Genomic DNA, 23,641 nt, shown 5'->3' with positions numbered 1-23,641 from the left:
TTTATCACACGAAGTCTTATCCTCTCTGGTCTTAGTGGATGAAGCAGGTGAGCCAAACCTCATTCTCTCCCTTCTCTTACTTCCCCAGTGATTCACTGGATTCTGTGTAGTTTGTACGGGCCTGTAGTGATCAGTGTCCTGTGAAAGAGGGCTGCTGCTGCTGCTTCAGGGAACGGGCTCTGCTCTCAGAGGACCTGCATTTGAATCCTGCCTCACTGTGGAGGGAGTTGGGACAAATTAGTCAATCTCTGTTGACCTCATCCTTTCTCATCTGTGTGAGGAAAGTTATAATAGGACCTGTATTGTGAGGTTATTACAAGGATTAAATAGATGGTATACGAAAGAGGCTTAGTGTAAGTGCCGGGACGTGGAAGAGACCCAGCTAAGTTATAAATCAGACGTGGGCAAGCTTCTTCTGTAAAAGGCCACACAGTAAGTATTTTAGGCTTTGGGGGTCATGAGTTCTGTGTCTTAACTGCCCAACCTTGCCATTGTAGCATGAAAACAGCAATAGATACAATGTAAATGAGCAAGTGTGGATGGGTTCCAGTAATCTTTATTTGCAAAACAGGCAGGAGGGCAGATTTGGGCCATAGTCTCCTCTATTAATCTCTCATGTGCTTTGAGAGATACGTTAGTGGATAACATTAGAAATCATAGAGGGATCTCCGATATGAAATACTTTTAGGAAACCACAGACATAACTTTTTTGAATTTATAGCAATCCAGTGGTTTCCCAGTCAGAATACTTTTTGCCTGTTGTTTTAAGTTACTTCCAGTGTGGAAGTAGGACTAAAGATTAGAAGCTTAAGGGTCATCAAAGTCGTGTTGCATCAATGATAGTCCTCATGATATTGTCATATTTAATCAGGATAACTACCTTTGCCCACACTTTTTTTTTTTTTCAGTGAGGATACATACATTGAGATTTATAGGGAGAAATTAAATTGCTTGGATGTTTATATAGAAATATTATTGGGGGAAAAGTATCTTTCATCCGTGGGTGGTTTTCTAAGACCCTGTTCTCTAGTCAGCTTGGGACGGTGGCTGAGAGGGGCTGGAGGTGGTTCATGGGCCATGCAAGGTCCACAGCTGGGGCTGAGGTCTGTATTCCTATTGTCTGGACGCGTGGATAGGTAATACCCCTCCCAGCTCCACTGACATAGTGGGATCCCACAGCTGCCACAGAGGACTTCTGTTCGTGGATAGAGGGCAACTTGTTATTATCGAGAGGGGGATACAATGTGAGGTGTCTTAACCATCTTGCTGATGTCACCAGCTATTTACCCTTTAAAAATAGTTAAAATATATCACAGAGAGCTGAAATTGCTACCTGAGAAGGTAGTTACTGCATTGATGAAATATCACTAATCTGTCTGCTGTGCCATATATTACTATAATTATGAAAGGGACATAAGGAAATGCCTTAAATGCTCTCCATTGGGCCTCAGGCTTCGCCGGCTTTCATATGGCTGTTTTATAAATGCCAATTGCAAACATATTATAAAAAAGAAGGAAAGGCTTAATGCTAACATGCACCTGCTAATTTGGTACTGCATTTATGATGGCTGAGCGAGGCATGTAACCAAAGGCAGTGAAAGACAGTGACTGTTCAACAAAGCAACATTCTATACTTTGTTGGCTGAGGCAGGCTGCAAGTTTGTTCCAGGTTTGCTACACAGCCATTTGTTAATTAAAACGATGTGGGCTGGTGACCCCTGACCACGTATGTAAGGATGTGCGTGTCATTTCCAATATTGATATTTCTTCTATTTATAAAAATAAGAAAAGTTCAATATAGAACAGAGTAGAGAAATAGAAAACAGAAAACAAGGAGCAGAATCCTCTCCTCTACCCCACCTGCTGCCGTGTGGTCACATTTATGTGTATCTTTTTTACTATAAGATGAATCGATTATTTTCTGAATTACATGATACTTTTAAATACAGAAGTATGGCAGAAATGTCTCGATGAAGAGACTTTTCCTTTGTTCATGAGGTTTGGCCGCGTCTATTTTTGTGCTGTTGAGAGGACAGGGACCATGGTTAGAGGTGTGTTTTTGTCTTCTTTATTAATTTGGACATGAAACTTTTTTTAGACAAAATTTAACTTTTTGAAATTCTCAAAAAGGAAGGAACACTATTTATCCCTTACACTTCAATAGATTGTTTATAAAGTTTTCATTCATTTTTTCTCCCCACCAATATTAATTGTGCCCCTTCTGTCTTCAAAATCAGATACAGCAGCTCTGTTTACCAGCTGAGTGGCAGGTCCAAGTAACATAATTATCTTTAAACCTCCGCTTCCTTATACAAAGTCATAGAATAAAGTTTGCCTCCTCCAATGATGTTTCCTGTGTGAAGCACCTGGTAGTAGTAGATACACAGTAAGTATTAGTCAGCTTCCCTTCCCCTTGGTTAATGTCAATATCATCCTCTGTGGATTCTGCCTTTGTTCTTGGGGAAGTGCCCTGTTATTAATGGAAGTACCACTGGGATAAGCATTTCCATAAAGAGGCCTATAAAGAAAACATTTCCAGTGAATTCTAGAATTTGATATTTGCAGGATTTCCCCCCTCACTCAAATTTTGCTCCCATGGTGTTTACCTACCGGAGAGATTTTTTTTTTTTTTTTTTTTAAGATTTATTTACTTCGGGGGGGGGGTGGGGAGAAAGAGAGGGAGAACAAGGAGTCTGATGGATGGAACTCTCAATCTCAGAAGCCCTAGATTTTGACCCTAGCAGAAACCCAGAGGCAGATGCTCCCCCCACTGAGCCCTCCAGACGCCCCTACCAGGGAGGTTTTGAAGAAGATCCGTGGTGTTTAAGAGCAGGCTGGTATATTTGGGATGCCAATTGCTTTTATAGTTTGTTACATTTTTACTGTCGGTTAATAATATAGGTACTATCATCAGTGTGAAGCTGCAATATAAGTAAATTTAAGTTAGAAGCATCAATTGTTACTAATATTCCATGAAAAGAAACTATTTAGAACTTCATCGTACTTCATACTTTGGGTTTCCATGGCAACAATGGAGCTTATATATTTTTAATTTATTCCTTTATTTTCTTTAAACTACTTTGTCACTGCTTCAGCAGGAAGCCCAGAAAAGCCCTGTCTATAATAATGGCAGTGATTTAATGGTCATTATGAAGTTGTCCAACATTCTTGTGATTCGCTTCAGGGGACATTGGCTTTGGGTATCTTTTGATGTACTATTAAGCACTGCTAAGCCCATTTAAAGTAGACAGAGTTTACAGGGAAGAGAAGTATATTTTCTTATTGCAATTTATCATCTGGTAATAATGGTGAATATTGCAAGTCAAAATTTAAGGCCAAACGTAACTCAAGAGTGAGCTGACTAATGGCTGTCGTGCTCTTGAAGAAAGTATATTGCTTTTGCATTTAACCAAACAGTCATTTAAAAGTATAAAAAGCTATTTAATAGCTACAAATCTTATCCTGGAAAGACTGTAATCTTTCTGTAAAATCAGTAATCCAAAATGAGTCAAAGAAACAGGTTGCTGACTTGTTAAAGGAAATAACCAGGGTCTCAGATTTTTTTCTTATAAATCTCTTGCCTCATGTCAAGGTCACAATGATAGCAGGTTAGAGGTTTATGTATAAGGAACTCTCTTTTGTAAAATATGGTTATTTATAACTTAACCCAAAATCACTAAAAAAATTGTGGCATCAGTTCAACACGTGTTGAATGCTAATTCTAGTAGGTCAGGGAGGTCTGTTAGGGAGAGATGGGATATTAAGTGGAAAGGATGGGGGAGAATCCAAACAGAAGAGAGACAAGGAATCCTAGGTAGATAAAATAGCAGAAATGAATACCATTGGCAGAATATATGTGGTATCACTGGAGAGGAAGGTACATATGAGGAAGGGTAAATAAGGTACAGAAAGTTCCTTGGCACGTATGAAATTTGAATAGAAATCTATCTTCTAGGCAATGGACCAGATGGAATGTAGAATCTTCCAGTTCTGTAGTATGTTTCATATGTTTTAAAAATCTAACACAAGGATTATCGAGAAAGTTATGACCATGGTACTGTTCCCCCGGGAGGATAAAATAATATGATTAATATTGGCAGCCCACTGGGGTTGTCCAGGTCATTCTACCTTTGTATTCCATTTATGATTGGTGTTGCAATAAACAACTTTTGCTTAGGCAGTTTAGAAAACATGATTTCCATTTACCAGACAGTAACTATTTTGTCTTGCCGGGATGGTAACTGAATCATGGTAAGGAAAATGTGCTGAATTGAATTAAAAAATGCAGCCTTTCTAAAAAGGCAAGCGGCTTAATATACTGTTTGTGCGTTGAAAAAATTAATTATTCGTTAAGGAAAGAGTTACGTTTATATTAAGAGTTAAATTTATGGGGGCGCCTGGGTAGCGCAGTCGTTAAGCGTCTGCCTTCGGCTCAGGGCGTGATCCCGGCGTTCCGGGATCGAGCCCCACATCAGGCTCCTCCGCTGGGAGCCTGCTTCTTCCTCTCCCACTCCCCTGCTGTGTTCCCTCTCTCGCTGGCTGTCTTTCTGTCACATAAATAATAAAAATCTTAAAAAAAAAAAAAGAGTTAAATTTATGTATGTTTATTTCTCAAAAATGATTCTAAATTTGTCATGTAAAGGTATGAATAACAGATTTTGGCCTTGGGTTTAATTAGCCTCCTATAAACATGTCTATGATATCCATTAGAGAATACATGGGCTTGATTTTTTAGGCGGTGTTTCATGGTAGATATACCTGTGAGAACTTGTTTGTGATGCCTAGTTGCATGTATATGCTATGTATTAGCGTGTGTGTCTGTGTGTTGTGTTTAAAACACTAAAAAAATAGAGAGAGAGACCATTTAAAAGAGGTGTTTATGGTGTTAAAATCTCAGGTCTTTTCATAAAGTGCGTCTGTTTGGATAAATTGGCTATGGTATATTCTTCTCTAAATGGTCCAACCGTTGAGTTTAACAAGGCTACAGCTGATGCCAATTGTGAATGGAGACTGCAAATTTAATGTCACATCAGCTCTCCTCTTATATTGTTTTGAGATCATTCCTCTTTCTTCACATGTAAATGAAATGCCACAAATGCTTGCTCTTGAAATCCTGAGAGATGTGGCATATTATTTTTTGTGGGAATTGTATCACTCTTTCTCTTTCTCTCTCTCTTTTTAAACCACTCACACTTAATTAAAATGAATTTTCCCCCCCAACCTGATCATTTGCGCAGTGGAAATAAAATCTCTCAAGGGGATTAGCTAACTCACTCAAGCTTTCCATTCGGGTAAAGGTGTGAGAAATTCATGACAAGAATTTTATCCCAAGGCTGCATGAGAAGTGAGGGGCAAGAAGAAAAAGAATCTTTGGCTAAAGATTTTTTTTTTTCTTCTATGCTTCAAATTTCATTTTCTCTGAGAATTGGGAGGAAGAAAAACAATTAAAAAAAAAAAAAAAAAAAAGAACAGTAGGAAGGCCGGTGATGGAAATCATGATTCAATTTAATCTAACAAAGCAAATCTCCCATGAAGGCTGCAAGTTACAGAATAAGGTGCACAATCTGAGAATAACATTGCTAATTGCATACCTTAGGAAGCAAGGCTCAGGGATAGACATACGTGTGTTAGGTTACATATGTATTGGTTCTCCATCACGCTCAGAAAATCGGTCTGGCCTGAAAGTCGTTCATGATCTGACTCCTGACTACTGCTCTAACCTCGTATTCCCTTCTTCTCTCAGTGCCCCAGATGCCTCTTACTTTTCACAGTTTCCTGAATATATTCCTGTAATATCTCATACCTCTGTAAATACCACTCCTCTTTCTGTTGTTCCATCTATTGGACTCATCCTTCATGATTCAATTCCACTACCACTTTATTTCTCCACCCTCTCCCCCGTCTCCCCCCTCAGTTACCTACATGACAAGACACCTACGTCCTCCCATAGTCCTCTGGGTTCACTCCATTCATAGTTCTTTTTACAGAGTATTTTCAGCATGTTTTACTGTTCTGCCTCTATGATTAAGCTGAAAGAGCTTAAGAATTTGAAGCCATGTCTTATTTAGGGTTTTTGTCCCATAGCATCTGGCACCATCCCTGGCACACAGTAGGTATATGATAAATTTTGAGTGAGTCTAATTTGCAAGATAGGATGCAGAATAGAAAGTGGTAAAAAAATGGAATTGTTTCACATTTGCCAGATATTGCCCTAGGTTTCCTAGGAAGAAGGTTAAAAAATACAAGTTAAGAAAGGTCACTTTAATAATAAACTAGAAAGAGAAAGACACATGATTCATTCAGATGTAAAGCTATATATGAAAAGGGTCCTAGTAATTAAGTGGAGGGAAAAACTCAAATTTCATTTAACTGAGAGGTGGCAGAAAGGCTTCATGAGTAAAAATGTACTTGAATTGAAGTTATGATAAGTTGTTTATTAACTGTTACTGTTTTTCTTGGGTGGGTGTTTGTTGAGCTCATGGAACCTACAAGAATTTAAGATCCATATTTCCACATAGGTTGATAAGCATGAATTTAATTAGCCTTTTCAAAAAATTAATATAAAAGAAATCTTATTTCACCACAGAATCCTGTAAGTATCTTATGCTGAGTGATTATCTGAAAGAAGATAATGGACTTCTCACTCTGCTGCCTTGTCCCCTAGCATTGCTTTGACTCCCCAGTATATTGATGGCTTAAGGGAGCAGGCAAACTTAGTTTGAGGGCCAAAAAAGAAAAAAGAAATCACAAAGTATAAACAGTAACCGTATTTGAAATTCTGAATGTTCCTGGGTAACGTTATAGGATAATGAATGGTTTGTCAGGGTTTCAAAAATCTGAAAGCACCTGTAAACAAAATGTACCATAATAATGGGCTCTGCAAGACGTTTTCAAAGTGTAGTTCACTGTCACGTGTCCTTAACCAAAGATACAACAAAAAATGGGAACATAAGTGAGAAAAACACCATTATCAATTTGAATAACTCAGGGAACAGCCGAGTAGTTGGCTGTAAATGCAGTATTTTTCTAAAATGTGGACTATCGAAGAGAATGTTTTAAGGATAAAGACTGAGATTCAGTCAGTCTTTGGTCAGTGCAGGTGAGAGTAGGGAAGCAGTTTCGGTGTCTGATCCAGGAGCTGGCGATGGAATGGACTGGAAGACTTATACATAACCAAAGAAAAGACGAAACTCACTATTACTCAGGGAAATATAGACTCGAACAAATGTCAATTTGGCAAAAGTTAAGAATATGTAAATATCTAGGGTCCTAAGGAGTGTGTAAAGTATACACTCTGATACACTGTTAGTGAGTTTATGGTAAAGCCTTTCTTTCTAGAGCACGGGATGGATTGCCATGTTATTCAGTACTGAGGAAGACTGGTAAGGGACAAGCATGTAGGGAAGAATTAAGAAATTAAGATTTTTGTTCAGAACATCTTAAAAGACATCAGGAATTCAGGTGGGGATGTCAGGCAGGCCATTGGGTATGTGAATCTGGAACTCCAGGAACGAGTCAACATTGAAAGCATTGGGAGTCACCAGCTAGGGATGGCATATGAAGCCGTGGGACCTCAGTTACCAGTCACTCATTTTACAACAATGGATTAACAGTCTGTTATGTGGAATGTACTGTTCTCAACATTTGTATGGATGATATGGTAACACAAGCTATGGGTTCCATTTTTAAGGGAGCATGCAATTTCATTTTAAATGGCTATATAGAAGCGCTTGCTACGGGGTGAGTGATCCGTAACATACATAAAACAATTGCTTCACTTTATTTTGTATCTTCAGTGGGGCAGCTCTGTGCATATATATTGGCTACAATCTTCACATGAATCTGCCCAATGTAGGTAATTTTTTCCTAGTTTTACTGATAAGGAACCTGAAGCTTCAAGAGGTAAAGGACATTTTATGCATTCATTGGCTAGTAAATGGAATTGCTGGATGTCAAACCCTGGTCTGTTTCATTGAAAGCCTGTTTTCCTTTCAACCATCTTTCACTACTTTTCAATAACAAGCCTGTCGTCACTAAGTCCTTAGCTTCTTGACCCACACTACCTGAATAATGATCACAGCATCCCTCTAGGAAAGAAAGGTATCAACTGCAATTAGTCCTATTTGATGGATGGAAAACTTGGCTTACTCTGAGTTTAAGTGAAGTCATTAAGCTTGGCCAGGAGCAGGTCAGCCATGGGGAAGCTGGTCCTGGATGTTACTTCTTAGATTCATGTACTGCAATGTATTGATTCTTACATAAATATATTTAATGACTTGATATGACAAAGTGGCCCATTACTCATGATCAGTCCCCCTACCAGTGATTCCTAAACTCTCATATGAGCTGCATGAAGCTTATATAGAAAGGGAAAACTTCCTGAGTGGAATGGAAATAAAACTCTACATAACTAGAATGGATTTTGTTCTTAAAGCACAAGAAAACGGAGCAGTTTTTCTAAGATAAATTCTTATTCTTCAAGGCTTCTGAAGTTATCTGTTGAATTTGAGTTTAGTTCAAGTGAACATTGATTTCCAGGACAGGTCCAGGAGCACAAACATTGTAACTAAAGGAGAGGTGGGTGGTCATTATACCTGCACAGGTATGAGCTGAAAGTTTTTCATAGAAAAGTATTAAATTACTCAACAGTATTTACCAACTTTTCCCCCTTTCTTTGGACTACTGGAGAGGTGGACATTTCAGGGCAAGCTGTGTTGTACTAGGTGCCCTGCTGTGTCTGAAGAGGTGCCATTATTTTATCAATCATTCTGTGTGTCAAGGATACTGTTCTCATTGCAAAAGTGGTCATGACTTCCAGCGCTGTCATTGCCTTACTCTTCCTCATCCCTTTTTGGCAGAGTAAACTCTCCTAAAGGTCAGGGCAAGGAGGAAGCACCAAGGTGCTGGCTGCCCTTTCCCACTGAACTCCCAGAAGGATGCACCAGGGTATCCAGGAGCTTCCAGTGTTACTACTCAGTCTGTGATTCTTGCTACTGGCAGAGAAACCAGTAAGGAAAATCAAGACAACAACATGGATATGTAACCATGGGATTTATTCCTTTCCATAGAATTAGAAAGCCAGGAGCTCTTTCTAATAATACATTGACCCAATTTAGCTCTTTTATACATAAACCAGAGTCTTCCCTTCATTATTTAATTCTTTGAGTTATGAAAGTCTTCAAACTTCTCCCTGGTCCCATACCTAAAACAAGGTTAACTACACCATGTAAAGCCCCATCCCTCTAATTACCTGCTATTTATTAAAATGCTGTTGCCCCACTGGGAACCAGTTGGCAAGGCAACAGAGAATGAAGTTTGTGCTCTATCTATCTATCTATCTTCAGTTAAATTCATACTGTGCTTTTCTTGCCTTCCTCCCCCTTATGGCTTGAAGTATGCAAATCACTCATGCCAGCAAGTCTGGCCAGTTGTCTTTCCCTGTTTTTCCTGCCTTTTTTCAGGAGATCTCATGAACCTATCCAGTTCTTCCATATTTACCAACAGTTCTTTCATATGACTTTCTCTTCTTATATAATCAATTTCCCTTTTGATCTCCACTCAAAGATGATCTCAGAGATTATCACAGCTGAAGGAATGACTTAATCAAATTCTTAAGGGAAATGCCCCCCTCCTCATACACCTTAAGCTTTGCAGTGTTATTTTACATTGTATGCGTGCGGAATTTTTTTTCTGGCTTTAAAACTAATATGTATCTATCATATAAAATTTAGGTAATGTAGGCAAGCACAGGGAAGAAAATAAAAAAATCATCGTCCAAATATAACTACAGTATTGTTAATATTTAAGCAATGTAGTTGCCAAGGGCTCAGATTTTAGATTAGACATCATTGCCACTCAATAAGTCAGTATGCACATGGGAAATATAAGTTCAGATATGGCCATCAATGATCACAAATCCCTGACCAATCCATGTGTAGGGTTAGGCAAAGGCCTGGGAGGCATTGCTCATTTACATGTGGTCAGAGGAGGCCTCTCTGAGAAAGAAAACTGAATATTGGGAAGGAGCATTTTAGAAAGAGATGAGGCAACATCCATGGGTGGGACCACTCTTGTCCTGATTGAATGTAGGGCCTGCAGGTTAGTAGGCAAGGTGGACAATAGTAGATCTTAGATCAGTAAGGTAGGCAGAAACCTGATCAGGGAGGCATTTGATGCCACGGTAAGGAGTATGGCTTTTGTTTAAGTGTGGTGGGAAGTTATTGTTGAATTTTGAGCAAGGGACATGTATGATGGGATCTGTAGTTTTAAAGAAAAACTGGCTTCTGCGTAGAGAATGTGTTTTATGGAGCAAGAGTGCAAGTAGCAGTAGGAACAGTAAAAGATTAGGAATATGATTTGGAGGCAGAAATGGCTGTATTTGGCTAAAGGCTGGCAGGGGGAGGTAAAAATTAAAAAAAAAAAAAAAGAAAAATAACATTTTTGCTTACTCATAATGGGAAAACTAGGGGAGGAGCCAGTTTGGGGAAGGGGGCCAAAGAGGAGAAAATAAAAAGTTATGTTTTTGAATATGTTAACATTGAATTGGATATAGTCATCTGCGTTCAGTGGAGAAGTTGGGATTTAAGATATAAATCAATCATATCAGAAGTAAAAATACAAGTAGAAGTAGAAGCTATAAGAGTCACTACAGTATTTACTCTGTTTGATTTAATGTTTTTTTTTAAAAAAATCTTACATTCTAATACCTGAATATAACTTTATCAGTCATATAAAATTTATACATAAATATATAAATGCTTATATACTTATAAACTTACACTCTTTGTTACTTGTTTTAAAAATTATATGTGTATGTATATATCTGTGTATATACAACAAACAATTTTTTCGTTCACTATTAGCATATAAAACTGGTTTTCAGACCCTATATGCAATGATCTGGGTCTTAGCGGGTGGGGGAGTCCCTATCTGACTCTTTTCAACAAGCAGCAATTTTATCTTAATCAAAAGTACTACGGAAAAAGGCATGAAGATTTTAAGAATTTTGATAAAAATACAATTTGCACTTCATGTCTGATACCTAATAATAAGTGCTCAGTAATTATTTATTTGAGACTGATTACAGTCTCTCTAGGATTATGTGAAGGTGACTTTTTCCCCCTTTGCTTTGGTAAAACCGAATAGTGTAATTTATAATATTGTAAATTTGATAGGCAGAATAGCTTATTTTAATTTGCATTTGTAAAACTATGGAGCAGTTGATATTTTTCATGCTTTCATCAGGTATTGTTCTTTTATAAATATTCACTCATTTGCTGCTTATTTTCCTATTGGCAATCACTTTTGTTTTTCTCATTGTAAAAATTCTTAATATATAAAGGATATTAACATGTTTCTTTATAATAAATATATTAAATATTTTTTCCTTTCCAGTTTGTTATTTCCCTCTTACTAGCATTTATGGGTCTCTTTTTCTTTCTTTCTTTCTCTTTCTTTTCTTTCTTTTCTTTCTTTCTTTCTTTCTTTCTTTCTTTCTTTCTTTCTTTCTTTCTTTCTTTCTTTCTTTCTTTTTTCTTGAGAGGTATATGGGTGGGTGGAGTATGCAGAAGACATTAGTATTTTATGTTGCTAAATTAGCCTAGCTTAAGATATTCTAAAGGAAAATAACCCTTGAAAAAATAAGGATTAGTTTTGCAAAATGAAGATCTCAACATTCCAAACAGATGCAAACAAATAACTATGCAAACCTGAGTACAGCTAGTCAACATTTTAAAATTATAACATCATTTTGCCATTTGTTCTCTTGCTGTTTGTTTTCTATTTGTCCCATCTGTTCTTTGTTCTCTTTTCCTCTTTTCTGTCTTCTTTTGAATTAATTGAATATTTTTTTATGATTCCATATTACCTCCTCTGTTAACTTATTAAGTATAAATCTGTGCTTTGTTATTTTAGTGACTGCTTTAGGGATTAGAGGGTGCATCTTTACCTTTCACCTTTGAATGATATTATACCACTTCACGTGCAGTGTGAGAACCTTCAAATGCTATCTTCCATTTCTTCCCTTTTGGCCTTTGTGCTATGGTTGACATACATTTTAGTTTTACCTATATTATAAATTCCACGTTGCTCTGTTACTTTTTTTGTTTAAACAACCAAGTATTTTTTAAAAAGACACTTAAATATCAAGAAAAAGACTTATATATTTACCCATGTAGTTACCCTTTCCGGTGCTCCTCATTGATTTGTTCAGATCCATAATTTCATCTGTATTGGTTTCCTTTTCCTGAAGGGTTTGCTTTAAGAGTTCAAGTTGTTCGGGTCTGATGGTGATGAATTCTTTCAAATTGTGTATGTTCAAAATAGTCTTTCTTTTACCTTCATTGTTAAGATATTTTTCTTTTTTTTTTTTAAAGATTTTATTTATTTATTTGACACAGAGAGAGACAGCCAGTGAGAGAGGGAACACAAGCAGGGGGGGTGCGAGAGGAAGAAGCAGGCTCCCAGCAGAGCATGGAGCCCGATGCGGGGCTCGATCCCAGGGACCTAGGATCACGCCCTGAGCTGAAGGCAGATGCTTAACGACTGAGCCACCCAGGCGCCCCTGTTAAGATATTTTTGAGGTAGTTTCATACCACCCTGCCACGATACCTCAAACATGTTCTTCAAATGACTTCTTGCTTGCATTGTTTTTGGTGAGAAATCTGCTGTTATTCTTACCTTTGTTCCTGTGTGTGGAATGTGTCTGTTCTCCTGCTGCTTTTAAGATTCTCTTTTCATCATTGATTTTTTTGAAATTCGGTTATGATGATCCTCAGTATAGTTTGATTTATTCATTATTTGTGGGCTGGGGTATTTTGAGCTTTTTGAATCTGTGAGTTTATCATTTTATCTAATTAGGGAGATTTCAGCTATTTATGTCTTCAGATAGGTCTCATTCAATTAATGGATTTTTCTCCTTATCCTGGGTCATATTTTCCTGCCTTTTTTGCATTTCTGGTAATTTTTTATTGGATAGGAGACAGTATGAACTTTACTTGTTCGGTGCTGGATATTTTTGATTCTTATTTATAAATGATTTTTATCTTCGTTCTGGGATGCAGTTAATTTACTTGAAAAGTGTTTGATCCTTTTAGTTCCTGTTTTTTTTTTTTTTTTTTGACGTTGATAGGCTGGACCTGAACACTGAACAGTGTCAGTCTATGGCTAATTATTCCCCACTCCTGAGACACGACTCTCTAAGAATAAACAAATGACTATTAATTTAACTCTGGTTATAATTTAGTGGTGGCTTTGGCGTCCAGAGAGCAGGATGATGGGAGTGGTCTGCTCTGTAGAGAATTTCATAATGATTGCTGTGTTTCCTGTCAAATTTTAATAAAATATGTGCAAGCTTCTAATAAGTCTGTTTTTATTACTTACTCTACTTTGTATTTTACATGGAGTTTAATTAAGTGAACTCCCAATTATGCAGTTATCTACTAAGACATGTGGACTTAGCCACATGCGTTTCTTTATAGAGTAAATTCTTCGAGGTTCAGCATTGTTTAAACTTCCTTCTAGAGGATGTTACAATTAGCCATTTACAAATTTCTTCCCTTGCAACGCCTAAGAATCCTCTAATTTTTTTTCTTTCTGCATTAGCCCCTGTTTTCATATAAAACAGATTCCTTAAATGTTTGTCAATGTCTGGATATCTGCCCATACCATAAGAATGGTATGCCCAAAACCTATTTGGAGGTGCTCTATGGGTCGGTGAGAATGATCCACTTTGGTCATGATCTTGGAAGATCTCACTAGGAAATCTTCCATGTCCTTTGAGGTAGTCAGATTCCCCAGGGCGGGGGCAGGGGGTAATCTACACAGGAGAAATATACTTGATTGTCTCAATGTAGAGATGTCGGTAAGGAAAGAATGATCAAAGTACTGATATATAACCTTATGTAATTCTCTGATTTTCAACATTTTGTTTTCAAAATGCTGTATCAGCCTATTTGGAGTCGGATCCCTCGGAACAGTGAGCACAATTGACATGTCCAGTTCCCCACTGCGAGGGATGCAGTCCTGAGACACTGTTTGACTCACTGGGGAGTCAGACTCACATCTGCTTCCATAATGGCGGGAGGAGAGTAACTCAGCTCCATGGAGGACCCTAAAATGAGAGAGGGTCTATTTGTTTCTTGGCTAGATTGTCAACAAGTCCTCCATTTTTTAATTAATTAATTAATTTCTAAAGATTTTATTTATTAGAGAGGAAAAGAGAGTGAGGGACAGAAAGCATGAGAGGGGGAGGGTCAGAGGGAGAAGCAGACTCCCTGCTGAGCAAGGGGTCTGATGTGGGACTCGATCCTGGGATCCTGGGATCATGACCTGAGCCAAAGGCAGACGCTTAACTGACTGAACCACCCAGGCACCCAAGTCCTCCCTTTTTAAATGTCCTTTTTTTTTTTTTTTTAAATGCCAGCTCTAGAGGTTCCACTTCTGTTCTTTCTCTGATTTGAGGAGGTTTTGAATGGAAATTGAGTTCCTCATCAATTTTTCTAACTTCTGGATGAACTGTTCATCTTTCTGTGCTCGGCCGAGTCAGTCCACGTTGCTTCCTCAGCTTTCCAGCATCCAAAATTCTATTGCTTTTGTTGATTGCCATTCCCTCTGTGCATGTGAATTCATGCCTCCTTAAGATTCCTTTACTGGAGATAATTTTTAGAAGTTTCATGATGAAGCAGAGCTCAGTGCTATGTTTAGTTTGCCATCTTAATACTTGCATATGTGCAAATGTCTTTCTATAACATTCATTTGAAGAAAGCAGTGAGGCTGTGTGTAAATTTGTGTGTCTTAGTATTTGCACCTTCGTGCATACCTATAAAGGTCTTTTATTCTTATAATTGTAAAATGTTGGCTGGAGGTACTCAGGTTTGCATAGTTTTTTTTTGCATTTATTTGGAATAGTAAGAACTCTTAATTTGCAGAAATAATCCTCATTTTTTCAAGAGTGCTGTTCTTTTAGAATATCTTAATTATTTTGCCAGTTTTAAAAAATCTGCTCTTTTGTTTAGGAACAACGGTTATTTGTATTTCAGGGTTCCATATATTCTTCTTTATGTATTGACATCTCTTTTATAATTGGTTCTTCCTTGTTTTTCACTTCTCTGAATTTTCTGAAAGTATGTCTCAAGCTTTTGTTTCTAGTAATAACTGAATTATATTTCTGTAGAATTATTTCTGCTCTATGCTGCTTCCTATGTGAATTTTCACTGCATGATTTATAGTTTCCTTAATATATTTTCTTATGTCATTTACCTTGCTTATCATTTTATGCACTTGGTTTTGAATTTCAACTAATTCTTTCTTGGGTACTTCTGTTTCTTTATAGAGTATGTAGCTTTGTTCTTTATTAAAGATTCTATGTGGTTTCCTCTAATTTTCTTCTGATCATTCAGTAGAGCATTTTTATAATTATGTTTTTCTTCCGAGTTTTCCGATTACTTTTCTCTTTGTCTTGTTCTTTAACATTTCCCTCCCTCATCCTCCCTTTCCTCTCCTCCCCCCCCCCTTTCTTTACTCATGCTTAAATGAGGTAGGATTTTTTTACTTGGCAGTTGATTTGGTTGATATTGGTTCTACCTTCTGCCTACTTGTTTGTAAAGAAATTACCTTCTCAGCTCAGATTTTAAACCTTAAATTTGTTTTTCTGATGATCTACAAATACCAGACTTATTTTTTCTCCACTACTTTGTTCTCTGATTCTCTGAATTGCTCTAGGACTAGGACATGAACAAATGTTTTCCCAGTTCACACTTCTCCTGTATCCAAATTCTGCACTTCGCACATTACCAGAGATGATTCACAATGGAATGGACCACTCCAAATCTGTTGTTTCTGAAATGTGCTGCCTTTCATTCTCTGCAGAAAAGTGACAGAGATGACAGAAGGTATAACATTCTATTCAGCTTGCAGAGTACTATGCGAAAGGTAGGGAGGGCATGTGGCCAGGTTTTCAGCTTAGAAGTCCCTCTACTTCCAAGTCAGTGAACAGTAAGTATATAGAACTATTAGTTACCCAGTATAACCCAACATATTTCAGGCACTATCTCTGTAATCATATCAAGCTTAATATGCTGCTTATACTAAGTTTATGTATTTATTTTTTCCATGAAAATCCATATGGTTTATAAACAAACACCTGACTTTGAGTCTCTCTTTCATTTATTAGCTGTATGATCTTGGTCACATTCTCACTAAAACTCAATTCTCTCATTTTTATATGGAAAATAAAACACCTAATATATTAGAGGTTGTTTTGTGAGGATTGAATGAGACAATGTCTATGAAATGTGTAGTATAATGTAGGTATATAATAAGCACTTTTTCTTAAAGATTTTATTTATTAAAGAGAGAGTGAGCAAGAGAGAGAGCACATGAGAAGTGGGGAGGGGCAGAGGGAGAAGCAGACTCCCCACCAAGCAGGGGGCCTGACGTGGGGCTGGATCCCAGGACCCTGGAAACAAGACCTGAGCTGAAGGCAGACAGACACTTAACTGACTGAGCCACGTAGGTGCCCATATAATAAGCACTTGTTAATTACCAACCTTCCAAATATAGGTAGCTTTTCCAAGATTTTCATAGATTTCTAATCTTCATTTTTTTATAGTGTTGTGAGTTTTTTTTTTTCTCAGCCTCAGTGAATACTCCAATCAGGACATGGGAGAAGTCATGTTTATAGTTCAACTTAATGTCATCCACAAATTCATCTATTGAATTTTAATGTTTCTGCTTTAATTTGATTTAATGTGTGATTTAATGTGCATTCAATTCAATAGTCTGAGATCATTTGTCTTTAAGTGAAGAAATTGAAGACATTGATAGTACCTTTGATAATACATATCTCTGGTTTTATTACTGTCATTGTTTTCTATTTTGTTCATTTGTTCCCCTCCAGTTTTCTTTTCATTCTGACCTGGTTTCCTGGTACAATTCAATCAATGTATTTGGCATCAAGCATTAAAAAATAAATTTCATTATTTGGATGAAGGAAAATAATGCAGAATTTAGAGAGACATCAAATAATCAGCTATTCTTTCTCCCCCTAATTGCCTGGCCCTCTGATATTCTGAATGTCAAAATAATATCTCTTGCTATTCAGCTCTTTCTTCTTTTGGCCCCATAGCCTTACCTTTTTTCCCATCAATATGCCACACTTTTTTTTTTTTAAGATTTTATTTGTTTTAGGGACGCCTGGGTGGCTTAATTGGTTAAGCGGATGCCTTCGGCTCAGGTCGTGATCCCAGCGTCCTGGAATGGAGTCCCCCACTGGAGTCCTTGCTCATCAGGGAAGCCTGCTTCTCCCTCTGCCTGCCACTCTCCCTGTTTGTGCTCCCTTTCTCTCTCTGACAAATAAGATCTTTAAAAAAAAGATTTTATTTATTTTAGAGAGAGAGAAAGAGAAAGAGAGAACGCGTGGGGAAGGGGCAAAGGGAGCTGGAGAGAAAGAGTCTCAAGCCGACTCCCTGCTGAGCACAGAGCCAATTTGGGGGCTTGATCTCATGACCCTAGATCGTGACCTGAGCCAGAATTCGAAGAGCCGCACACTTAACCAGCTGAGCCACCCAGGTGCCCCAACATGCCACATCTTTTAAGACACAAAGTACCGCTTCCAGTGTGCCAGCATCAAAGAAAATCCGACATAGAACTCTTGGCTTAGCTGTATTCTGGTAGTTGCTATTTAGAAAGACATTTGGGTCCCAAATCAGAGTTTAATGGAAGGGGAAGCAGTTCTCTTGCAACCACTGAGTGAGCAGGAGCAAGGTCTTTACTTTATCAGTACAGATTAAGCTCAGTTGCAAGTAATAAAATTCAAAATATAGTGGATTCTGAAATATAAAAATATAGATTTCTCTCATGGCAGTTCAGAGGTAGGCATTTCAGAACAAGCTTGCAAATGCTCTATGGTTCCAAGCACACAGAAACTTTTGTTCTTGTTTTCTCAGTCCTCATTCCTTCCAACCCCAAAATTGCTCTGTGATTCAAAGTGGCTGCTGATGTTCCAGCCACAGCACTGTATTCCATATAGCAGGAAGGGTGAAGAAGAAAGAAAAAAGGAAAAAAGGACACTCTGTCCTTTTAGGAGAACCCCAAGAAGTATCACTATAAAATTTCCTCCTATGTCTTATATGAACTTGGTAGCTGTATCTGGTTGCAAGGGATGCTGAGAAATGAGACTTTTAGCACTCAGCAGTGTGCACAGCTAAACCGTCAGGATTCGTTGCTGTGAAATAAACGGGAAAGACATCCTCTGTGACATGTCTTCCCAGTGTTTGGGGCTGAACTACTCCCATCTCACAGGCAGGGGTGAAGTACCAAGGGTGCTCTGAGCACCTGGTGTGGGGTTTCTGTGTGAGGAAGTGAAATCTGAATATATTGTTCTCTGCTGACTCCATCTGAATGACAGTTAATGAACGGATGTCCAAGATTCTGTGCTGACTGCTCTTTTTTTATTAATAGGCAGCGTGTTAGTGTGAAGTTGGAAAACATGATAGTAAAGAGAACTTAAAATCCACGTCTGGTCCTGTGACTAACCATGTTGACCAAAGAGCCTTTAAGTATGTGGAACATTTCTGAGGTTTTAGAGCTACTTTGACCTTAAAATTTATACCTAGGGCAGGCTGGGTTTCTACCTGCATTTGGCTTGTGTTTAACGTGGACAACGAACCCTGGACAGAAGATGGTTTTAGGAAGCTCTTATAACACAGGTGCTTTGGCAAGTAGCTTCATCAACTGGAGAATGTCACTGAGAAATTGGCGTTTGCTTCTCAGCCCCGAGACTCCAAGATCCCACAGGCTGATCCTGGGGCTGCTTGCAACCATGCAGTGAGATTCATCCTGACGCTGTCTGAAAATAGGGATTGCCACGGAACCCATCAGGCTGCATGCATCCCAGTCCCCGTGCCTGGGTTCAGGCCACTATGCAAGTCTAAGATTCAAACGCAGTGTCCTCTGGCCCTTCTCACCTGATCCTGAAACAGTGAACTGCCCCAGCACTGGGTTTGGCCCGGACCCTTCTCTCCTTCTTTCTTTTACACCAGCCCCAAGAACAGTGATTCCTCACAGTTATTTTACTAATACTTGGGTAAAAAAAAAAAAAAAAAAAAATCTGAAATTACATCTCTCTCTAGTGCTTCTAGAATTTACAAAAATCAACAGGGAGTCTTCACCACAGGCCCTTCATATGAAAATCTCTGTGCAGGAAAATCCATAAGCTGGGGTGACTTTTGAGTTAAATTAAATTTTATGGCTCAAAAAATGCTTTGCTTGGTTTTTACCACCATTACAAAGCAAAGAAAATAATTTCAGATTCAGTTTACACAAAAGATCACTTCGGGTTGATATAGGCTTTATGTTAGTGGCATGGAAATATTTGCATCTGCACATTGATATGTAGTGAAATAGGCTGTAAAAGATAAGATCAATTTTCTATTAAAAGTAAAAAGGCCAGGGTAGCCTGATACAGTGAGGGCTTTTCCCATTTGTCACTCAGCACCGTTTGACAGTTTTCCATTAGCTGTGGAAGGCACCAGCTGGTATGCTGGGTTAAAGCTTTAAAAATTACGCACACGTACGCAAACACACGTATACAAACGCGTGTACTCACTCACGCGGGTAGTCCAGACTCGAATACATGGTCACAAAAAACACATTTGTCACATATGCAGCCACCTCTTCAAGCGTGTGAACACAGACACGTAACAAGGTCATGCCCATGTGGATGGGGAGACATTGACCAAATGGTATAATGACACAGCGTGGAGGGACAGTTGCAGTCACAGGAAAGCAAGGTGAAGGCTCATCCATCGAGACACTGAAAGGCCTAGACACACTGACATAAACACATAGAGACACAAAAATACAGACACACACATACAGAAAAGCATACAAAGCCCCAGAGACAAAGGCAGTTAGGCACATGAAAATCAACACTTAGGTATCCAGACTGACAGAATAGACTAGAACATTGGAACAGCTACCCATCGTGCCCCTTCCAAGTCATTCATAATGACCGCGTGCGGTGGTACATCATGACTGAGTACAAGAACTGCTCCTAAAACCATAGAAAGACCTAAAGTGTATTGAACCTGCCCTATATGTTAAGTGTCGTCATATCTGTAGTCACAGTATTGCAAGCATCTCAATTTCCAAGATGGTCTTTTCCGTCTTGAGTAGGTTCACTCTTCTCCCTTCATCTGTATATCTTTCCAGCCATTTAACTTTACCCTGTTTCCTCTTTATGTACCTGCTTTTTCCCTGTCACCTTGGTTTTTGCCCATCATCGCCCCAATCTTTCCTCATTCTGGCCTCCTTTAGTAGCACTGATCTGAATATCTGGCTGGTCTTTTGTCCTTGACAACGAAATTCCATTCTTCTATTTCCCTTCAGTTTAAAAATCTCACCTACCCTTGGCAGTCTCATTTATTTCCATTTGAAGATTTAGTTCATATTCTGTATACTCTTGCAGCTATTGTAAGTAGCGCTTGGTTTTTTCTTTCATTTCTTTACAACGTATCAACTATGTCTCCCCAGCTGAATTATAATCCCCCTGAAGGCAGGAACTCTGCTTTGTTCCTATCTTTGCCTTACATTTCCCCACCTCCGGCTCACTCTGGTATGTTTTGGAGCACTCTGCACCCTCATTCTGGGTCAGGGGCCACCTCAACGGATCACTCCTCATGCTTCCATCTCCCATCCAAGTCGGATTCCAAACTCCAGACCTCCTCCTATATGTTAAGTGTACTCCGGACCTGTACTTCCAATTTTATAATTTCTGAAGTCACCTTAAGCCCAATGGATTGTTAATTTCAATTTACACACGCTCAACGGGACAGTTTCTCCCCATTATCTTTCCCTAAATCTGTTCCCTCTTCATTTTCTTCTGATCCTGGTCAGCTGTCCTGCCATGCATTCAGTTACCCACGTTAGAATGTCAGTCAGTACTTTTTACCTTCTTCTCTCTCTACCTTTCCCTTCCCCAACACGAGAACATGAAGAAATACCTTTATTTTCCTTTGCTGTCTGGCACTGCTGCTGTGCTCTCCCTTTGAGCACTGCTCTGGTCCATGCTCTCACTAGCTTGACGACAGGCGAGGGGAGATGGTTGGCTTCTACCTTCTCTCTTGCTTCTGGTTTCACTCCCTGAGATCAGTCTCCCTACTGGTACCAGAATCATCATTCTGAAACACAAATCTGATCTTGTTCTTTCTATGAAAACATCTGTAATGTCTCAAGAGTGCCCTACGATAAAGTCCAAACTCCTCCAGGAGGCAGCGTCTCTTACAGCATTGCCTTGGCCAGTCCTCTCAGTTGAGCCATCTCTTCCTCTCTGTTTCTATCCAAATGACTCCACATTCTTCTACATGCAGAATGCATCACCTCTCTGGGCATCATTTAGCAATTTCCCTTCGCTTCAATGTTTTATTTTACTGTTCTGCCTGGAAACTACCCTATATCCTTCAAGACTCCATTCTGACGGTTTCCATGACTTGCCCTGGGAAAATTAAACATTTCCGTAAAACTTCCTACAAATAGGGGAGAGTGCTCATCATGCGGTTAGCTGTTCTCATGTCTTTGCCTTACTTGGACTGTGCCTACTCCAAGAACAGATACTCTTCTTCCCACTACAATGTCAGGTACTTAATGAAGGCAGTTGTTGCATTACTCGGGTGATTACTTCTGTAACTGCCACGTGAGGAAAACACTGCACCACAGACTTAAGCACATGTCTGGGTGGGCGATTACCATTTATTACACACTTTATATAAATGCTATATATATACGTATATGTGTGTGTATGTGCATATGTGTATGTATTTAATTCTTCCAACAAGTCTCTCATATAACTGCTATTATGCCCATTTTCCAGTAAGAAGTCTGAGTTACAGAGAAATTAAGGATTTGTCTAGGTTAGGTCTGTTGACTTGCTTTTAGCCCAGAGCCTGCCATACTCTTTCATCCCACTGGTCCAGAATGGTCCATAACACAACCTTTCTGCATGCAACCTGGGTTAAACCAACATAAACCACTGTTTTTCAAAGCTTTTAATGCATTGATGTGATCCTCCAAGTGTGACTCTACCTCATAGCCAACCCTAACCCTAACCCTAACCCTAACCCTAACGCAGATCTGCTTGGCCTCAGAATCCATGTGTGCATCTCTCTGCAGAACATACTTGGGAGATGCAGTATACTACCAACTGCTGTGTTTAAAAAAAACTTCTGGCTTTCATAAATCTTTAGGGGACCACTCCCCTTTCTCACCAGGATTTGAAGAGAGAATATGTATCCCTACCCAACTACTCATTCTGTTATACTGAGACGGGCAGAAGTGGTAGGCATATCAATTCTCAGAATCCCAGGGATCTCTCCAGCTGTTATGTGGCTCCATTGGCCATCAGCACTGAGGAGAGGGACAGAAATGTCTGTTAGATGCCCCCGAATTATTTTGACCCATGCCGCGGCCCACAGGGAGCCCTCGCACAAAGCATGTACAAGAGAAGAAAATACTTGGATTGAGCTGCCCGAGCCCCAGCCTTGCTATCAGCTTGTCCTCAATCTCCCTCTCTGGTGATGTTTCTTTGGGTGGTGAGTGCTATGGAGTCCCCTACACCTTTTGCACTTTACGGACGAGTTTATTTATTTTTGTCTCCAGCTGAGAGCAGCAACATGGCATTCCCTGATCCCCCTGGCAGTTTCCTAGGCTCAATGATTCCTGTTTCCCTTGACCTGTTTCACAGTTGGTGGCACTGCCCTGACCTGGATTTGCTCATCTTAGCTCAAACGACAGCAGCTCAGAAGTTGCATGTATTTGACAGCACAGAAACTCCATCTGCCTAAACCACACACACACACACACACACACACACACACACACACACGCACAGAATGCACCTCTGAAGTCGCGGTGGCCTTGGTTCCAATCCTGGCTTGAGAACACTAAATCCCAGCTCTGCCACTTGCTGGCTTGGACAAGTGACTAACGACATAGGTTCACTTTTCCTTACCAGCACAATGATGATAATACTACCTGCCTCATGGGGCTGTCGAGACGATTAAATAAGATAGCTCAGGGCCTGGAATATAGCAGCAGTCGTACACTGTTTGCTGTGTTCATATCACTGGTATTTTTCAATTTTGCCTTTTATGTTTTTACTTACATACTACCATTTTCTTTCTTTTGCTTGCTCGCAAGCTATTAAGGCCTCATAGACTTTTTTAAATCTAAGGAGACACTGAAAAGAATAATCTATTGGTTCGTTTTACACAGGATTTGTAAGTATCTGGGGAAATTAATCGTAAACATAAAAAAGGTTACTAATGACACATTATATACAATAGTTTAATTCTTTCTAAAAGAAATAAAAAACACTCTTTATAGATAAACTGAGCGTTAGATAAATCCATTAGCACCCAAGTGTAAAAGTCTATGTGATGAGTAAGTGTAACTGATAAGATTAGAAAAAAAGTGCTTGGCGTATGTGTATCATCAAGAGTATAATCTAACTAAGCTAATGGATCTCAAATTTTTTGATGTCAAGAATGCTTTACATTCATAAAAGTTACTGAGGACTCCTCAAGAGTTTTTATTTCAATGAGCCATATCTGTCACTATTCATAATATTAAAAAGTAAAGTGGGAAA

At 38.9% G+C, this 23,641-nt stretch overlaps 1 protein-coding gene across 1 annotated transcript in view; it reads left to right on the top strand.

The window, feature by feature from the left end:
• LOC113259231 (pro-neuregulin-3, membrane-bound isoform) overlaps positions 1–23,641 on the top strand; it is a 445,035-nt gene that overhangs the window by 257,633 nt on the left and 163,761 nt on the right. The gene's annotated exons all lie outside the window — the stretch shown is intronic.

Source organism: Ursus arctos, unplaced genomic scaffold (genome assembly GCF_023065955.2).
Source record: "Ursus arctos isolate Adak ecotype North America unplaced genomic scaffold, UrsArc2.0 scaffold_7, whole genome shotgun sequence".
NCBI classification, from domain to species: domain Eukaryota; kingdom Metazoa; phylum Chordata; class Mammalia; order Carnivora; family Ursidae; genus Ursus; species Ursus arctos.
The sequence above is the reverse complement of the archived record's forward strand: the minus strand, read 5'-3'. Positions and strand labels throughout refer to the sequence as shown.